The sequence below is a fragment of the Canis lupus genome, chromosome 5, assembly GCF_011100685.1.
Source record: "Canis lupus familiaris isolate Mischka breed German Shepherd chromosome 5, alternate assembly UU_Cfam_GSD_1.0, whole genome shotgun sequence".
Taxonomy (NCBI): Eukaryota; Metazoa; Chordata; class Mammalia; order Carnivora; family Canidae; genus Canis; species Canis lupus.
In genome coordinates, this window is record NC_049226.1 from 33,999,483 (window position 1) to 34,015,285 (window position 15,803).

The following is a 15,803-nucleotide window of genomic DNA, read 5'->3' on the forward strand; positions in this document are numbered from 1 at the left end:
CGTAAATACGGTTTGCAGACCCCTGAGGCATCCTTCACTCACCTGCCACGTAACGTTTTTTCTTTTTAATCATGGTGGGTGGAAGTCTTTCCCAGATGCATCGCCAACTTTCCTGCTCCCCGAGCGATGCCCATGGAACACGATTTCACCTTCCAGGATAGCGTGGTGGTTGCAAGATGAGATGGTGCGGGGATGCCGTCGTCGCCCCGCAGCTGTCTGGCTGTGCTAGGACTGCTGGCCTCTGTTCTCCGCGGCCCCCCCTACAATCCACATCTGTTTTTCTTGATCTCATGGTTTTCTTCTTCTTCTTTGCCTTCTGCTGGCTTGCTGCTCTTTCTTCCCAATGATGGGTCAATCTCTAGAGGGTCCCCCCACTCTTTAAATATATTCATCCTTGTGCTCGCTTCGGCAGCACATATACTAAATATATTCATCCTTCCATCCTTCCATACCGTGTCCTAGGAGTGGCACTAACAGCATCCGTGTCTGTAAGGGAAGGATCATTAAGCTGTGAACCAAGACCCGGAGGGATGTCCTTTGTGATGGTGGTCTGGCTGCTCGGCTCTGTTCCTGGTTCTCCCCTGCATTCCAGAGAACCAAGACAGACAGACAGACAGGCGGCCTCAAGAAGCATCTCCCAACTGCACATAGATGCCCTTGAAATAAAGAGGAGGCAGGATTAGTTCCCTTGGCTCTCACTTCAGAGAACCATGGAACAGAGAGGTTAAGAGGGACCAGCATGATGCGGCTCCTAAAAGCCGTGGTTCCTGAGTTTGAGGGAACCAGGCGGGCCTGGAAGGGAAGGGACGCTTGCTTCGACGGCCTTGAGGGCTGATCTATTGGTTCAGTGGGTGGTGGACGTGTACCGGTCCGGTCCGGATGGTGGAACGAAGGCCACAGAGCGGGGGAGGGGCTCAGCTCACGGGAAGTCCTGTGCAAACCCTAGGATCCGTGGGGAGACAGATTCAGGCTCGGCGTGGCAGCAGGGAGGGGCCAGGCTGGCCTTCGAGAACTCTCCCAGCTCAGAACGTGGACCCCCTCTGTGGCCTGTGCCGGTCAGTCAGTCAGTGGCCGGTGACAGGATCAACCAGGGACAGCAAGAATGTATCAGCTTTGTCGCGGAGCAACCACAGCAAATTGTTGTGTTCTGAGGTTGATTAGTGATGCCTGCCGTGTGTGTGGCTGGGGAAGCTGTGGGTCCCTGTGCTGCCTGTTTGCTTGCTCTTCTTAATCCCTGTCTCTTCTGGAAGTCCCCATTTTCTTTATTTTTTTTTTCCCTTCTGGAGATAAGTTGCTAATGATGAAGCCTGGCAACAAGGAGCCCCAGGTTTCATACCTCCTTTCCTTTTTTTCCTTTCTCCTTTGCACTTCCCGGGGTGTCACATGACACAGAGGGCCGGAAGCTCACCTGCCATTTCCAAAGGGAGCTACCCCTGAAACACTTGCAGGAAGAGGAATCTACTCCCTGGGGCCCAGCGGCTTCTGGAGTGTGGCCTCTCTGCTCTTTCCTTCCTCTGGCTGCCTGGGAGCACAGCTGCATCTTTGGAGGCCTCGGCTGGTGGGACAAGGGGTGCAGTCTTGGGATGGGGTGTGGCTCGGCCTGAGAACCAGAAGCCCAGAGGACGCAGTCCCTTGAGAAGGGCCAGCCCCTTGCACCGGAATCAGCAAGGGTAACGATTCCATGGCTTTGGCGACGAAGACCCCTTGGGGTGGCCCTGCCAAGGGCTGAGGGGCAGCTGGTGTTGACAGTAGTGAAGTGAGTGCCCCCACCGGCCGAGAACCTGGGACACTGAACATTCTCAACCTTAGTCTTCTCGTGCTTGTAGTGGACATGGCCGTGGGGACCCTCATGCCTGGTTTCCTGAGAGGTTGTGGTTGGAAAGTGCTGGGTGCGGGCTGCCAAGGTGTAGACTCATCACCATGCAGGTGCTTGGGCTGGTCCCGGTGGCAACCTCCAAGGCCCAGGCCGGATCTGCTGGTGGTGGGGCACGGGGCGACCCCAAGGCCTGTGGGGCTGGTGGCAGAGCCGGGTCTGGGGCCATCTCGGGGGTAGGATGAGTCCCCTCAGCACGACTCACGCCAGCTGGGGAGGACTAGGGGGGGTGGGCGGCCAGGGGGTCAAGGGAAAATTCTGGATGTCCAGAAGCTGGTTCAGCCTGCCGAGCTGTCCTGCCTCCAGTCAGGAGGGCTTTTTGCAGCCCCAACGGCTCTGGGCAAGAGGCTTTAATCTAATTACATGCTTTATTTGAGCCAATTTGTTTTCCAATCCATCTTGTTCAGCAAGAAGAAAGAGCATGCTGGGGACTCATGGCACCCTCTTGTTCCAAGTGGAGATAGGGGCTGCTTTCCTGCCTCACGTGGCCGGCGCAGCCCCTGACCTCTCCCGGCCTGGCCACCCCACCCCCAAAACCGGGCTGGAGGCCACTCTGCCTCCCCCCCCACCCCCTCTGGAGAAGCTGGTCACCGCTTTCATCAGCTGAGGGAGGAAGAGGCCACTTGCTGGTCCCGTTTCCAGGAGGCCGAGCGACTGGGTCTTGCACCAGGAGGGACTGAAATGGGACAGGCGTCCAGGGCAGGTGACGCAGGACTGCGGGGCAAGGGAGGGTGTCTCTGTCCCTGTGGGGTCAGCCCGGCTCAGCATCCCGGGCCCCAGTATTTTGCATCTGCAGACGTATTTTCATAATAAGGCAGTGGATTGGGAATCTGTGTCTTTAAAGTCCAAACAAAACACCAAAGCCCTTCCACCTCCCCAGAGACGGGAGATTTATCCCCAGGCAAGGAGCCGCCACTCGCGGAGGGTCAGCTTTTCTGTTTCGCGTTTTTCCAGAATTATCTTTCTCCACCCTCCCTTCAGAGCCTCCTCCTGCCTGCCTTTGACACACACTTCGCGTTTCGGGGCGGGGTCCCTTGCAGGGCCTGGGATCTTCCCGGATGGAGGGGTGCCAGAATCGCCGGGGCTGCACGGTGCTGGTGGCAGCTGAGCACCCACACCCCCCACCCTCCCTTTTACGCAACTCATTTGACAAATATTTATTGAGGGTTTGCATGCTTTTCGGGCCCTGGGGAGAGAGCAGTGAACGAGGCAGTGGCCCTGTCCTCCGGGAGGGAGGCTGAAAAGAAACTAGAGCGAAGGGAATACAGTGTGTGACAAGTGCCGGGAAGGAACTAGATCCCCGGAAGATGGGTTTGTTTTTTCCAAAGAGTCAAAAGTTGGTCAGGACATACCTGAGTGAGAGCTGTAAAAAAAAAATTAAGAAAAAGAAAGAAAAATAAATCTTTTAATTGGGTGGTGCCAGCAATACAGTGAGATTGGTCGTGATCCCTAAACTGTAGCAAAAGCCACCACAGCTACCGTTGCTCAGAGCTCACCTGGTCAGGCTTTCACTCACGAGAGCTTCAAGGACGACCCAGTCTTACCCCGTTTCCTCAAAGAGCAAGCCCAGATTCAGAGAGGTGCAGTGACGCGCCCGGAGCCGCCCAGCTGGAAAGTCGCAGAGCCAGCATTCCGAGTCCTCCATGGCCAACCTGCTAACAGCCCCCCGCATCCTGCAGAATTCTGAGATGCACTGTGCCCACTGGATCGGATCCCGGGGTTCGGGTGGGGGTGGGTGCTCCAAAGAGGACAGACCAAGACCCACAGAAGAGCCCCCAGGGCCCGGAGCTCCAGTGTGCTTCTTTTCAGCCATTAGCTGCCAGTCCTGGCATGGGTAGCAGGGCCCTCTGACTCGGGGTGCCCCTCCAGCCCCCTCCAGCCCTCTTCGGGGCTCATGCCCTGTTTGCTGTCACAAAGCTTCACCGCTTTAACGGATGCCTGAGCCAGGACCCATGCTTCCCCGTGGGTGTTGCCCGGATCACTGCCGGGGGAGCTGGATGTGTCCTTCCTTCGTCCGGGGACCTGGGTTGTTTTTCGTTTGTTTGTTTTTAAAGATTTATTTATTTATTTATTTATTTATTTATTTATTTATTTATTTATGAGAGAGAGAGAGAGAGAGAGAGGCAGAGACACAGGAGGAGGGAGAAGCAGGCTCCATGCCAGGAGCCCGACGCAGGACTCGATCCTGGGACTCCAGGATCCTGCCCTGGGCCAAAGGCAGGTGCCAAACCACTGAGCCACCCAGGGATCCCCTCTGGGTTGTTTCTAAAGATGGTATTTATTTATTCATGAGAGACACACAGAGAGAGGCAGAGACACCGGCAGAGGGAGAAGCAGGCTCCATGCACCGGGAGCCCAACGTGGGATTCAATCCCGGGTCTCCAGGATTACGCCCTGGGCCAAAGGCAGATGCTCCCCACCCTGCTGAGCCCCGCAGGGGACCTGTTATGTGTGGGTTTGCTGGGCCAGGCAGCCTGGGGACCTCACAGGGGCAACTGCGTTCAGCTCCTTTGACACCACCGTGACCTGTGGGTCTAGCAAGAATTTGCTGTGGCCCGCGCTGGGCCGGGTGCTGAGACCAAGGTCAGCAGAGGCGGGGAGCCAGGCTGTTCTGGACCATCGGGTGGGCTCTAAGAACGGCGGGTGGCCCAGCCCTAGGTCCAGGAAGAACGTGACCGTGGGGTGGCCAGAGAGCACTGCACCACCCACCTGCTGCTGCTTGGTTTGGGCCGGTTTATAGTCTCTGCTGGGGACCAGGGTCAGGCCCCAGCCCTCCCATTGCTCATCAGTCACCGCAGGGACACAGGTGAGGGGGCACATCCCTGGGACGCCGTGTCTGACAGCCTGTCTCTGTCACCGCACCCTCCTAAATCCTGCCCCGTTTTACTGATGGGAAAACCAAGGCTCCAAGTGGTTAAGCGCCACAGATCACTGGGCTGGTGATGCAACCGCCTTCCACCAAGAACAGCGGCTGCCCCCATTGCCCCTCATGGGTCACTGCTGACACCGTCGGGGCCCTAAGTGGGTGCGCGGCCACGGGGTGCCACGGGGGAGTCTTGGAGAGTACCCGAAGTTGGAAACATTGAGGGTTGCTAGCCATTCTGGAAGAAAGAGGGGTGGGTGCTGGGGAGGCGGGAGCAGATGTGTGGGACCCAGGTGTGATGGTGCAGCCGTCCCCGCGGGTGGCTTTGACCAGAAAGGTTCGGGAAAGGAGGGCCCTGGGTGGGTTTTGTGCAGTGCGCACGCCGCCCGCTGCTGCAGGCACAGCAAAGGGACCCTCCGGGAAGCCCTGGGCGCCCGCGACCGTAGCTGGGGAAGGAGCAGAAAAGCAGGGCAGGGCTCCCCTGGGACGTGGGGTGGGGGCCGGAGCCCCAGCCTCTGTGCTTACCCAGAGCCTCGGGCCCCCGGCTTGATGCAGGAGGAGGCTCCAACACGTAGCTTGTGCCACTATAAACCACACGGGGTCTAATCCAAACCATACCCGGCCCCACGCAACCCCTCAGACTGTGCCAGTCACCTCCCTGCCCCCTCTCTCCATTCACTGTGTGCAAGGCACCCTGGCCTTCGTTCAGTCGCTGGGCTCTGCTAGGCTCCGTCCTGCCGGAGGGCCTTTGCGCGGGCTGTGCTTCCTGCTTGCAGCCCTCCGCCTGCCGATCTCCTTGCCCTGCGTGCTCCGCGCTCTCGGTCCCTGTGTGGTTTTCCGCTCTGGCGAGTTCTTGGCCGCTCTAGCTAGAGCCGTACCCTCGCTCTCAACCACACCACTGTGCGCAGTTGGCTGACAGCTCACTTCTGGTTTGTCCCTTCGTACTAACGTGTGTGCAATTGCGAGGGGATGGGCATCTGCATGCGCACACGCTTCCCTCTCTTGAGGGGTATGTAGCACTTGCAGCAGCGGACGCCCCGTGGATCAGGAATACGAGCATCGCCTTGTAGACCACGGGTACCCGCGTATGATGGGATCCCCCGGAAGTAAGTGGTCCCCATCCTCACTGAGGAGAGACTCACTTCAGAATGTTTTTAGTGGTTTTTTTTAATACAAGAATTATATACTCATTACAGTAAAATTAAAAATATAGATAAGCTGGGGCACCTGGGTGGCTGAGTGGTTGAGGGTCTCCCTGTGGCTCAGGTCGTGATCCCGGGGTCCTGGGATCGAGTTCTGCGTCGGGCTCCCCCCAGGGAGCCTGCTTCGCCCTCTGCTTGTGTCTCTGACTCTCTGTGTGTATTTCATTAATAAATAAAATCTTAAAAAATATATAGAGAGATATAGGTAAGCCAGAGCAAGAGTGTAAAAACCAATCCCAGTCCCATGGCTACCATTTCAGCGCATAGCATACTCTTCTAGAATAAAACTCAAAAACCCCAGGCAAGGTCAACCGGCCCCCAGGGACCCCCTGACCTTTGGCTGCGCCCCCCCCAAGCCTCACCAGCTCCCCTCCATCTGGCTCCTCACACCTGCCTGGTCCTTTGTTTCCCTGTGTGCTGCATGTGGCTCAGGCCTTGTCATCCTAGATGTCACCTCCTTCGGCCTGGCCCTCGCGCCTCAGTCAGTCTCCATCTCTATGCCCGCTCTCTGCTCGCCATCTCCCCCGGATGGGTGTCGCTCTTGGGTGAGTGTGATCACACCCATGCAAATTACCTGTCCCCCTTCTGCAGTCAGGCCTCCCCCTCCACCCAGCACCTCCCAGAGTTGGCCATGTGGAATTTGCTTATTAGCCCAACCTTGGAAGGGAGCAAGCGGTGATAAATTCATAGAGGTGCGGGGTGTTGGGGGGACTGCTGCACCAAAGGGTGCGCATCTCTCCACGCTTTTGACATTTCGATACCAGTTGTGTTCAGGGAAGAGGAATTTGCACCCCTACCTCACCCGCACATTTGTGTGCACATGTGTGGATGCCTTCGCCAGTTCACAAGCCACAGGTCCTGTATTCCCATTGATTTGAGCTACATTTCTTTGATTACTTGAGATTGGCCATGTTCTATCTCCTTGTCCCCCTTCTCCCCCTTCTTGTGAATTGCCTGTTCTTCTTTGAATCTTTTTTTTTTTTTTAAAGATTTTATTTATTTATTCATGAGAGACAGAGAGAGAGGCAGATTTACAGGCAGAGGGAGAAGCAGGCTCCCTGGGGGGAGCCCAATGCAGGGCTCGATCCTAGGACCCCCGGGTCACAACCTGAGCCAAAGGCAGACTCTCAACCACTGAGCCACCAGGTGTCCCCTCCTTTGAATTTCAGGTTGCTTATCTTATTGATTCAAAAGAGTTCTTGATATATGAAAGATCCTAACCCATTGTTATCTGTCTCACAAATACTTGTGGCTTTTTTCCTAGTCATTTGCTTGCACCTCACACCATATATCCTCTAGCCGTCCATTGCTGGGGGCCGCCTCATTTGAGGAAGGGGGGTCCTTGGGTTTTCTGCCCCCGAGCCCCAAGTCTGGAGGGCACGACATTGTAGAGGCAGGCAGGGAGGGCTTAGAGGTGTTGGAGTGGACAGGCAGGACCACTGTGGTCTCAGAGAGATGCGTGGGCGCTTGAGAGCTGGCTGTGACCCCGGCTCTCCCACACCAGTGGTGGTATCCTGGGTGAAGCATTTGTGGGTGAAGATGCTGAGGAGGTGGTCTTACTGGGGGGAGGGCAATAAGTCACCTGCAGCCTCGGACGAGAGGCGAGAGCTGGCTTCCTGAGAAGTGCCTCCTCTATCCTCACCATGCCTTCGCTGCAGCGGCCTCGCTCAGGAGACCCCTGGACACCCACCGTGTGCAAACGGGGCTCCAGCCTGAGGACGTCCAAGCGGCTCAGTGGCTCCAGGTCCGGTGGAGCCGAAACTCACTTTCTCTGGACAGACCGACCTCACCTGCCTTTTGTCACCTGCTGGTGGGGAGAGAGGCCTAGGCGAAATGGATGGAGGTCCCTCCTAGCCTGACTCGCTTGGGCTCTGTCACCCTGGCCGGGGTAGGGTGTGGGGGACCAGGAACCCGTCCCCGGCTGTCTCACCCACCGTTTGGGTCTCGGCCTCAGGGTGGACTGGGCGAGGGCTGGTGTCCCTTGTGTGTCACCCCCACTGCCCCACCTTCCCAAGCCTGACAGCCCAAAAGCAGAGAGGCCAGGGTGCTGCTCAGAGCAAGAGCTTGGCTAGCTCCCCGCCCCGCTCCAAGGGAGGCGCCAGATGCAGCGCCCCGAGCTCTGACGGGGGGATGCCGGGCCCCGCCTGCCATATGCTCGGGGATGAGCTTCGATCCGGCGAGCAGGCCTGCCCAGCAGGATTCTTGGCACCTGGGTCGCAGGAGGGCAGACCAGAGGGGTGAGCTACCCAAGGTGGTGGGAGAGGAGGGAGCAGCTCGGCCGCTGGGATTGGGCCTGCAGGGGCCCCCTCTCGGCTCTTGGCTGTGGCTGGGCCGGGGGAGCAGGTGGGTGGAATGAAAGGGAGGTCGGCTGCTCCCAGGAGGGGCCAGGATGCCAGCCAGCCAGGATGGGCCTGCTGCGAGCCGCAGATGGCAGCCTCCCGGTCTCGGCGCCTCTCCCTGGTCCCCGTGTCCCTCCCTGGCAGCTCCCGTCTTTGCGGGGAGGAGGATGGGAGCGGCGGATGACCCTGGAGCGGGGTGTCCCCTGAGAGAGTGGACCTTCTGGCTCACCCCTCGCTCACTCCTGGGGGGACAGGGCACGGCCAGCGGTCCAGGGAGGCTGGGACCCCACGTCGGGCCCGATTGGTGAATGGGATCTGCAGGGCCTGTGTGTCCGTGAGCTCATGTGGGTGTTTTTGTCAGGGTTGAACCATGGGACGCTGCTCTTTTTAAAAAAATCGTTCTTAAGTTTAAGTTGAAAAGTGATTGATTTTAGATACTTTCACATGGTCCCTCTCACCAGTTTCCACCTTTTCCTGTTTCCGCCCAGATCAAGTGGCCCTGGATTCAGGGATTTCTGAAGATTATTATATCTCTTCTTCACTCAGACTCACGATCATTTACATTTTCCTAAAAAGTCATGCATTTCATTGAGTGCCCAAGCTTTCGGCCTAAAGCCACATACAGTAGTAGCCTCATAATTCATAAAATGTGCTTTCGACCATGATTATCTTCCCTTCCTTGTGACTTCATGTGTGTCTGATTTCTCTCTCATGTTCATAATTAGACACGACTGTATTTTGTCTGTTTTGGTTTTTTTGTTTGTTTGTTTGGTTGTTTGCATTTTTCATGTGTGGTTTTTAAATTTTTTTGAATTAATTAATTTATTTTTAAAGATTTTCTTTATTCATAAGACACAGAGAGAGGCAGAGACACAGGCAGAGGGAGAAGCAGGCCCCCTGTGGGGAGCCCGATGAGGGACTTGTTCCCAGGACCCCGGGTCACGCCCTGAGCCAAAGGCAGACACTCAACCACTGAGCCACCCAGGCGCCCCTGTGTGTGATTTTTTAAAAAGAGTATTGGTATGGGGCCTTTCCTGAGAATCAGTTCTTGGAGGTATTGACAACTGGTGAATATTTTCCAGGGTCCCACACTATTAGTTTCTACTTCTGTTAGTCTTCCTCTGGCTTTCTTCGGAGTTTATTTTGCTCATTTTCTAACTTCTAGAGTCGAGTACATATCTTTTCATTCTTTTCTGTTTAACAATAAATCCTATTTCTTTTTTTTTTTTTTTAAGATTTTATTTACTTATTCATCAGGGACACAGAGAAAGAGAGAGAGAGGCAGAGAGAGAAGCAGGCTCCATGCAAGGAGCCCGACGCGGGACTCGATCCCGGGTCTCCAGGATCACACCCTGGGCCGAGGGTGGCACTAAACTACTGAGCCACCCGGGCTGCCCAGTAAATCCTATTTCTTACATTGAGGTCAGGAGATGCGGCCCGTGTGCTTCCAGCTCCTTTGGGATTAATTTAGCATCCTTTTACTGCTCAGGTTACTGTCTGTTCCTTTTTATGTTCCTAACACTTTTTTTCTTAATATATTTCAATAAGATGTTATTCCATGTAAAATATTCTCTTTTTTCATTAATAGGTGAACTTCTTTGTTTGCTAGTGATGAACTTACTATAACATCTTTAAAGAAGCTAACTTCTTTCAAAGTTGTGAGCTTTAAAAACAAATTGCTTCATTTAGTTATGTTCCTTTGAAATGATTTAATAATTTTTAATCCATTTATCAGTAGAGGGGTTGAATCTGTTTACAGGCATTGTTTTGTTTTTAGATGGTTGCTCTACTGTACTCTTGATTGGTCTCATTTGCTTTTTATATAATCCACTTTCTCTATTTTTCTTTTTTTTTTTTTTTACATATTACCTATAATCTGAAAGTTTTTTAAACCAATCTCTATACTCAACTTGATGCTCAGACTCACAACCCTAAGGTCAAGAGTCTCATACTCTACCCACTGCACCAGCCAGGCACCCCCATATTACTTATAATTTATTTCCCATCTTCTTTAGTGCTTTGTGGTTGCCTTTGAGTTTTTCAAAAGCACTATTTGATCTAATAGCTCTTATTTGTCAGAGTCAAGCAGGAAAGAGCATATCTTACATTCTACCTGCTTAAGACTCATTCTTCTGCTTAGTTTTTGTTAATATGATATCTAAGTTTCAGACTACATTTTAGAGTTATTTATACTTATATATATTGATACTTACACACTGACATTTCCTTTCAAATATTTAAAAGTTATTTTGAGGGATGCCTGGGTGGTTCGGCGGTTAAGTGTCTGCCTTCGGCTCAGGGTGTGATCCTGGAGTCCCGGGATCGGACTCCTGCATGGAGCCTGCTTCTCCCTCTGCCTATGTCTCTGCCTTTCTCTCTCTGTGTCTCTCATGAATAAATAAATAAAATCTTTAAAAAAAAGTTGTTTTGATATTTGCCTTCAGTTTTACGTATTTTATTTATTTGAGAGAGAGAGAAAGAGAGCATAAACAGGGGGCAGGGCAGAGGGAGAAGCAGGTTCCCCACTGAGCAGGGAGCCTGATATAGGGCTCAATCCCAGCACCCTTGAATCATAACCTGAGCTAAAGGCAGATGCTTAACCAGCTGAGCCACCCAGGCACCCTTGCATTCGATTTTAGGACCAAATATGAAATCTCCACATTTGCAGATTTCAGAGCCAATCACTAGCACATTCGTATTGTACAATCTCCACAAGACTTTTCCCTCTTAAACTCTTACTTTTGATTCATTTCATGGTTGGTTGGAAAACATTTTCAAGTATCTCTCTCAAAAAAGGGTACACGATTGGAATATTGTCTGCAGCCTTGCACGCTGGAGAATGCCATCTGCTCATGGTGGCCTACACACATATGAGACAGTCTTGCTGGGTATAAAATTCTTAGATCACAGACTTCCCTCCGCAAGACCTATGGGCATCACTCCATGGTCATCTGGCTGGCTTCTTGTTGTTGATTTTTAATCCATATATAATTTTCCCTCATCCTGGTATATCATATGTTGTACAGAGACATGTCTGGGTGTTTTTGGTCTCCTTAATATTTTTCCAAAAAGTCAGTGAGTCTTCTTGTGCACATGTAGGTCTGCCTTTAGCTCAGGATTCTGATCTTTGATCCTTGTTTCTATTCCACTTGGCTTCTGCTGCATTCTCTCCCCATTATATGTCCCCCTGCATGTTCTCTCTCATATCCTTACCATCCTCTCCTTCATGATTTCCGCATCTTTATCTTTTTCCTCTAGAATTTTTGAGGGCTTCCCCAGTTTATTCTCTGTGTGTCTGAATCAAGTTTCTCCAGCATCATTTCTCTTTGCTGCTTCCAAAGTGAGTCTTAATTGTGCTACTGCGTTTTTAGGTTTTGGTTTTTCTGGCTCTTCTTTCTCTTCTGTGTCATGCTCTTTGTATGATCATATGGCGTCTTCAACACACCCTAGTCTTTCCTTATGGCTTTCTTCTCCGATTTCACAGAGGCTACGTCTTTTTTGGGTTTTTTGTAGTCTGCCATGCTCATTCAGTTGTACGCTATCCATGGCTGTTTTTGAGCCATGGCGATAAAGTTTGAATACTTGGGATCGAGACCGTATGGCCTACAAAGCCTAAAATATTTACTGTTTGACATTTGAAGAAAAAAAACCTTATAGATCCTGCTACTAGCACAACAGCTGGATTCCCATCTTAGCTCCAAGCTGGATAGCAGGGGAATTGATGCAGCTCTGTCCCTACTGCCTCGTTCCTACCAGTATTTTCCCTTTGATTCACTTTGCTCTGTGGAAATGTGTCCTTCCATCTGCACTGCCTGATTTCTTCATTCTCTACGCCAATAATTTTGATAAAAATGCAAGTTCAGATATGCAAACACTGTCCTTCTGGGCCCTGCCTTTCCCTCAGATCCCCCTCCCTGGAGGAGGGCACCACCACCAAGGCCCCTGCCTGCTTCCTACCCATTTGTTTCCTGGCTGTTGTCTCTGTGTCATCTCCTTTTTCAAATCTTTCTGTTCATCAGACAAAAGGCTGTGTCTTGAGGTAAAACCTGGGACAGGTTTTGCTTGTTTCACCACCATCTGCCTTTAATTAATAAAGATTGCTCCCAGATTCCAACATTGGGTCATCTATCAGTTTAGTTTTTGGCATTCGTGTGAATTTTCATTTTTCTCATTGTCTTTACAGCTATTTTGGAACAAAACAAGGAGAGGCTCCATGGGTGACTGCCAAGTAGATATGCCATTTTGAAGGAGTCAGAACTGCAGTCAAAAGCTGTGGTTTGCCCATCTCGAAGCAGTCTCTGTAGCTTTGTGTGTTTTTGATAAAAGAAGAAAATGCAGGAACATTTTCCCTGTCCAGGGACCACTTGTCCGATGACCTCAGTTCTTTGGAATATACCCAAAACAAAGAGTCCACAAGCACAGCCAGATAGCTGCCATAGTGTCCATGTTCTGGATGTTATTCACTTTACCCAAAGGAGAGCATTTCAGGCTCCCTCGTTCCAAGCCGATTTACCCGTGTTTTATATACAGTTCTAACAACCTTGGTCTCTGTTTTCGTAACTTACAACCGATCGATCAGTCAGCGAATATGCAGGGGGGTAGGGGGTAGTTTTACAACAACAAGCTCGGACCGCCTGGGTGGCTCAGGGGTTGAGTATCTGCCTTTGGCTCAGGGCGTGATCCCGGGGTCCTGGGATTGAGTCCCACATCGGGCTCCCCTCAGGGAGCCTGCTTCTCCCTCTGCCTGTGTCTCTGCCTCTCTCTGTGTGTCTCTCATGAATAGATAAATAAAATCTTAAAAAAAAAAAAAACTTATTCTTACAACAATGAGCTCACTGACCCAAGAAGTATTTCCAAGGGATGGAAAGGAAAAATATAGGAAGGATCCCCCATCCCCTGCACCCCACATACAACTGTAAATGCTCAAAGGTGGTGCCGTTTCCTGGAGGAACAGGCAGCTTGGGTTCCCTCTCTGAACACCCTCCAGTTTGGGTCAACGAGCACCTCTCAGCCTTTCCTCTGTCTGCCTGGGTGCCCTATGCACCCTGGCCCCTCCTGGCTATGGTTGGTTGAGATGGTGGCCCCTGGGACCCTGGCTGGGGAACTCTGCCCCCTGCACCAGTGATCAGAAGGTCTTGGGGGTGGGTGGGTCCCAGACAGCAGTGTTTTTTAAAGCTTCTGGGTAATTCCACCGTGTGGCTGGGCTGGGAACCAGGGCGTGGGGAGCAGGGGCTGTGCAGCCAGCCTGCCTCATCTCTGAACTGGGGCTCATTGGCAGGGCCGACAGTGTGCCACCTGCCTTGTCAGGACTGTCCAGGGGCTGTCATCGAGGTGCAGGCTCTTGATATTCACAGGGACGCCGGAGGCTGGTCAACTGGGGTCTGATTGGGCAGGGAATAGATGCCACACGTGCTAGGACGACTTCTGCCCCAGGTGGATACTTGGTTCTGGAAGGAAGAGCTGTAGATGTGACCAGGAGGGGAGGTGGTAAGAGCTGAAGGTGCTGGGGGAGGTTGTCTCAGGGCTCTACCACCGTGCCTGCAGCCCCACAGTGTGTGGCTTGCATCTGTGGCAGGTGTTCTAGAACCTTCCAGAACCCTGGGGTCTGGCTTTTGGGTGGGACTAGCCGTGCCTTCATCACAGGGTGCTGTGTACTTCAGGGCCCAGACAGAGGGGCCTGCAGAGGCGACAGGGCGTAGGTGATTTCCTGCCGACCGGAATGCAAGCCCTGACGCGGCCAACGGCTTTTGACTTTCGTAAAAAAAAGTAAAATAACAAGAAAGCTAGTTGAGAGGGGGCCCAAGGCTGTCCCGGGAATCACGTCACCCAGCACTACTCGCATTCCAATTAGCTTCCCTCAGTGGAGAGAGCCGAGAGGGATCGCAGCCAGCCCGCTCAGGACCACAAGGACTTACGCACAACCTGGATTCGGCGGTGGCTTTGCTGGGGATGTCATCTGTCCCTGAGCTGCGGGGACGTGGCCAGGAGCAACCGTTTCCAGGGGTCAGCCTGGTGCTGGTGCCACTGGTGTGTGTGCACAGGCCTCCACCATCTCGCACTGACCCCCCGGGCTCTGGCTACAGTCTCTGGGCGACCCTGGCCCTGCATCCTGAGTGGTGCCTCCCTGGGTCACCACCCAGCAACCAGCCAGCTAGCACGAAGGATCAGCACGGTAGCCCCTGGTGTCCCTGGCAGGGCATCTGGGTGGGTGGGTGGGCCCAAGGCTCAGACCACAGGGCATCTGGAAGGGGGGCTGCTTATTCCCCCATTTCCTGAGACCAGCTCCCAACTGGGTGCCCCAGGAAGCTGGTGCAAGAGGCAGGGAAGGGGTGGGGGCTCCGGGCCGTGGCCGCCAGGGCAGGGGGATAGAGCTGTTTTGATTTTAACTGAGGCAGCAGTCAGTGAATCACAGGACCTAGAAGGAGGCCCTCTGAATAGTCTCTGCATCCCTGGGCGGGAGATCTCTGAATAGTCTCTGTGTCTCTAAGCCATGGGGGGTGGGGGGCTGCTGTGAGGCCCGACTTGTTTCCCTGGCTTTGCCCTGTGCTCCACACGAGTCATTCCTTCCGCGCACCTTGACTTGGCGAGCCCCTCTGCAGAGTGAGAGATTGCACCTACCCCTGGGGCAGTCACCCCTGTGTGTGTGTGTGTGTGTGTGTGTGTGTGTGTGACCTGTCTAGTCTGTTACCAGGATGCCCTCCCAGCTCACGTCCACTGCCCGGTGCTGTCATTGCTCCTAGAATATCCTGGACCCTCCATAGCCCCCGGTCCTCCCCTGCCACTCCCCACCCCCGGCGGTCTGGGCATTGCTGGAACACAGGGTGCTCCTCATCCCCTGCTCAGAGCTTAGCTCCCTGCTCACATTTAAGATGAGGCATTGGTGGCGTTCGCTGAGACGCACGCGGCAGGGCATAACCGAGGGTGCGGGCGTCATGGCATCTTACATCTGAGTGCAGCGCCCAGCCTGGCCGCCAGCTCCCCGGATGCTGTGAGCAGGTGGGCTCAGTTCTCTTAACTGCGGGTTGGGAAGGTCCCCCCACATCAGAGAGCGGTGGTGAGAATTGAGTGAGGCCCGGCACATCGGTGCCCAGCGCGGTGGTGCGGGGCGGGCCCGAGTCATTCCTTGGCCTCTGCGCTAGGCTGGCTGGGGGGCTAAGGGTGTCCCCCCACGGATCTAGCAAAGCAATCACATCACCTTGTCCGAGGAGTGGGAAGGGCCGGTGGGGAGACGGCCTGGCAGGGCCGATGTTGGAGGTTTGCTTTGGTGGGTGGATGGAGGCCGCCTCCCGGAGAAGCAGGCCCGATGCCTGGCTGCCCCAGGGCCCTGAGCTCTCCGCCCGACTAGACTCGGGCTCCGGGCAGCCCCCCGACGTGATCCCTGGCGGCCGGACGCAGGCCCCGCAGCCCTGCCTCTCAGCAGTTGGGCCCATTAGAACTGAACTCTTCTTCATGGGGCATTCTATTTGCACACTCCAGTAGAGTGGACACCAAAGGGGTTTTCTAATGCTTCATGGGCTGCTAATTTC

General features: G+C 53.8%; 1 protein-coding gene across 1 annotated transcript in view; it reads left to right on the top strand.

Moving 5' to 3' along the window:
• The window catches only part of NTN1 (netrin 1), a 170,790-nt gene that overhangs the window by 139,850 nt on the left and 15,137 nt on the right, over positions 1-15,803 (top strand). The gene's annotated exons all lie outside the window — the stretch shown is intronic.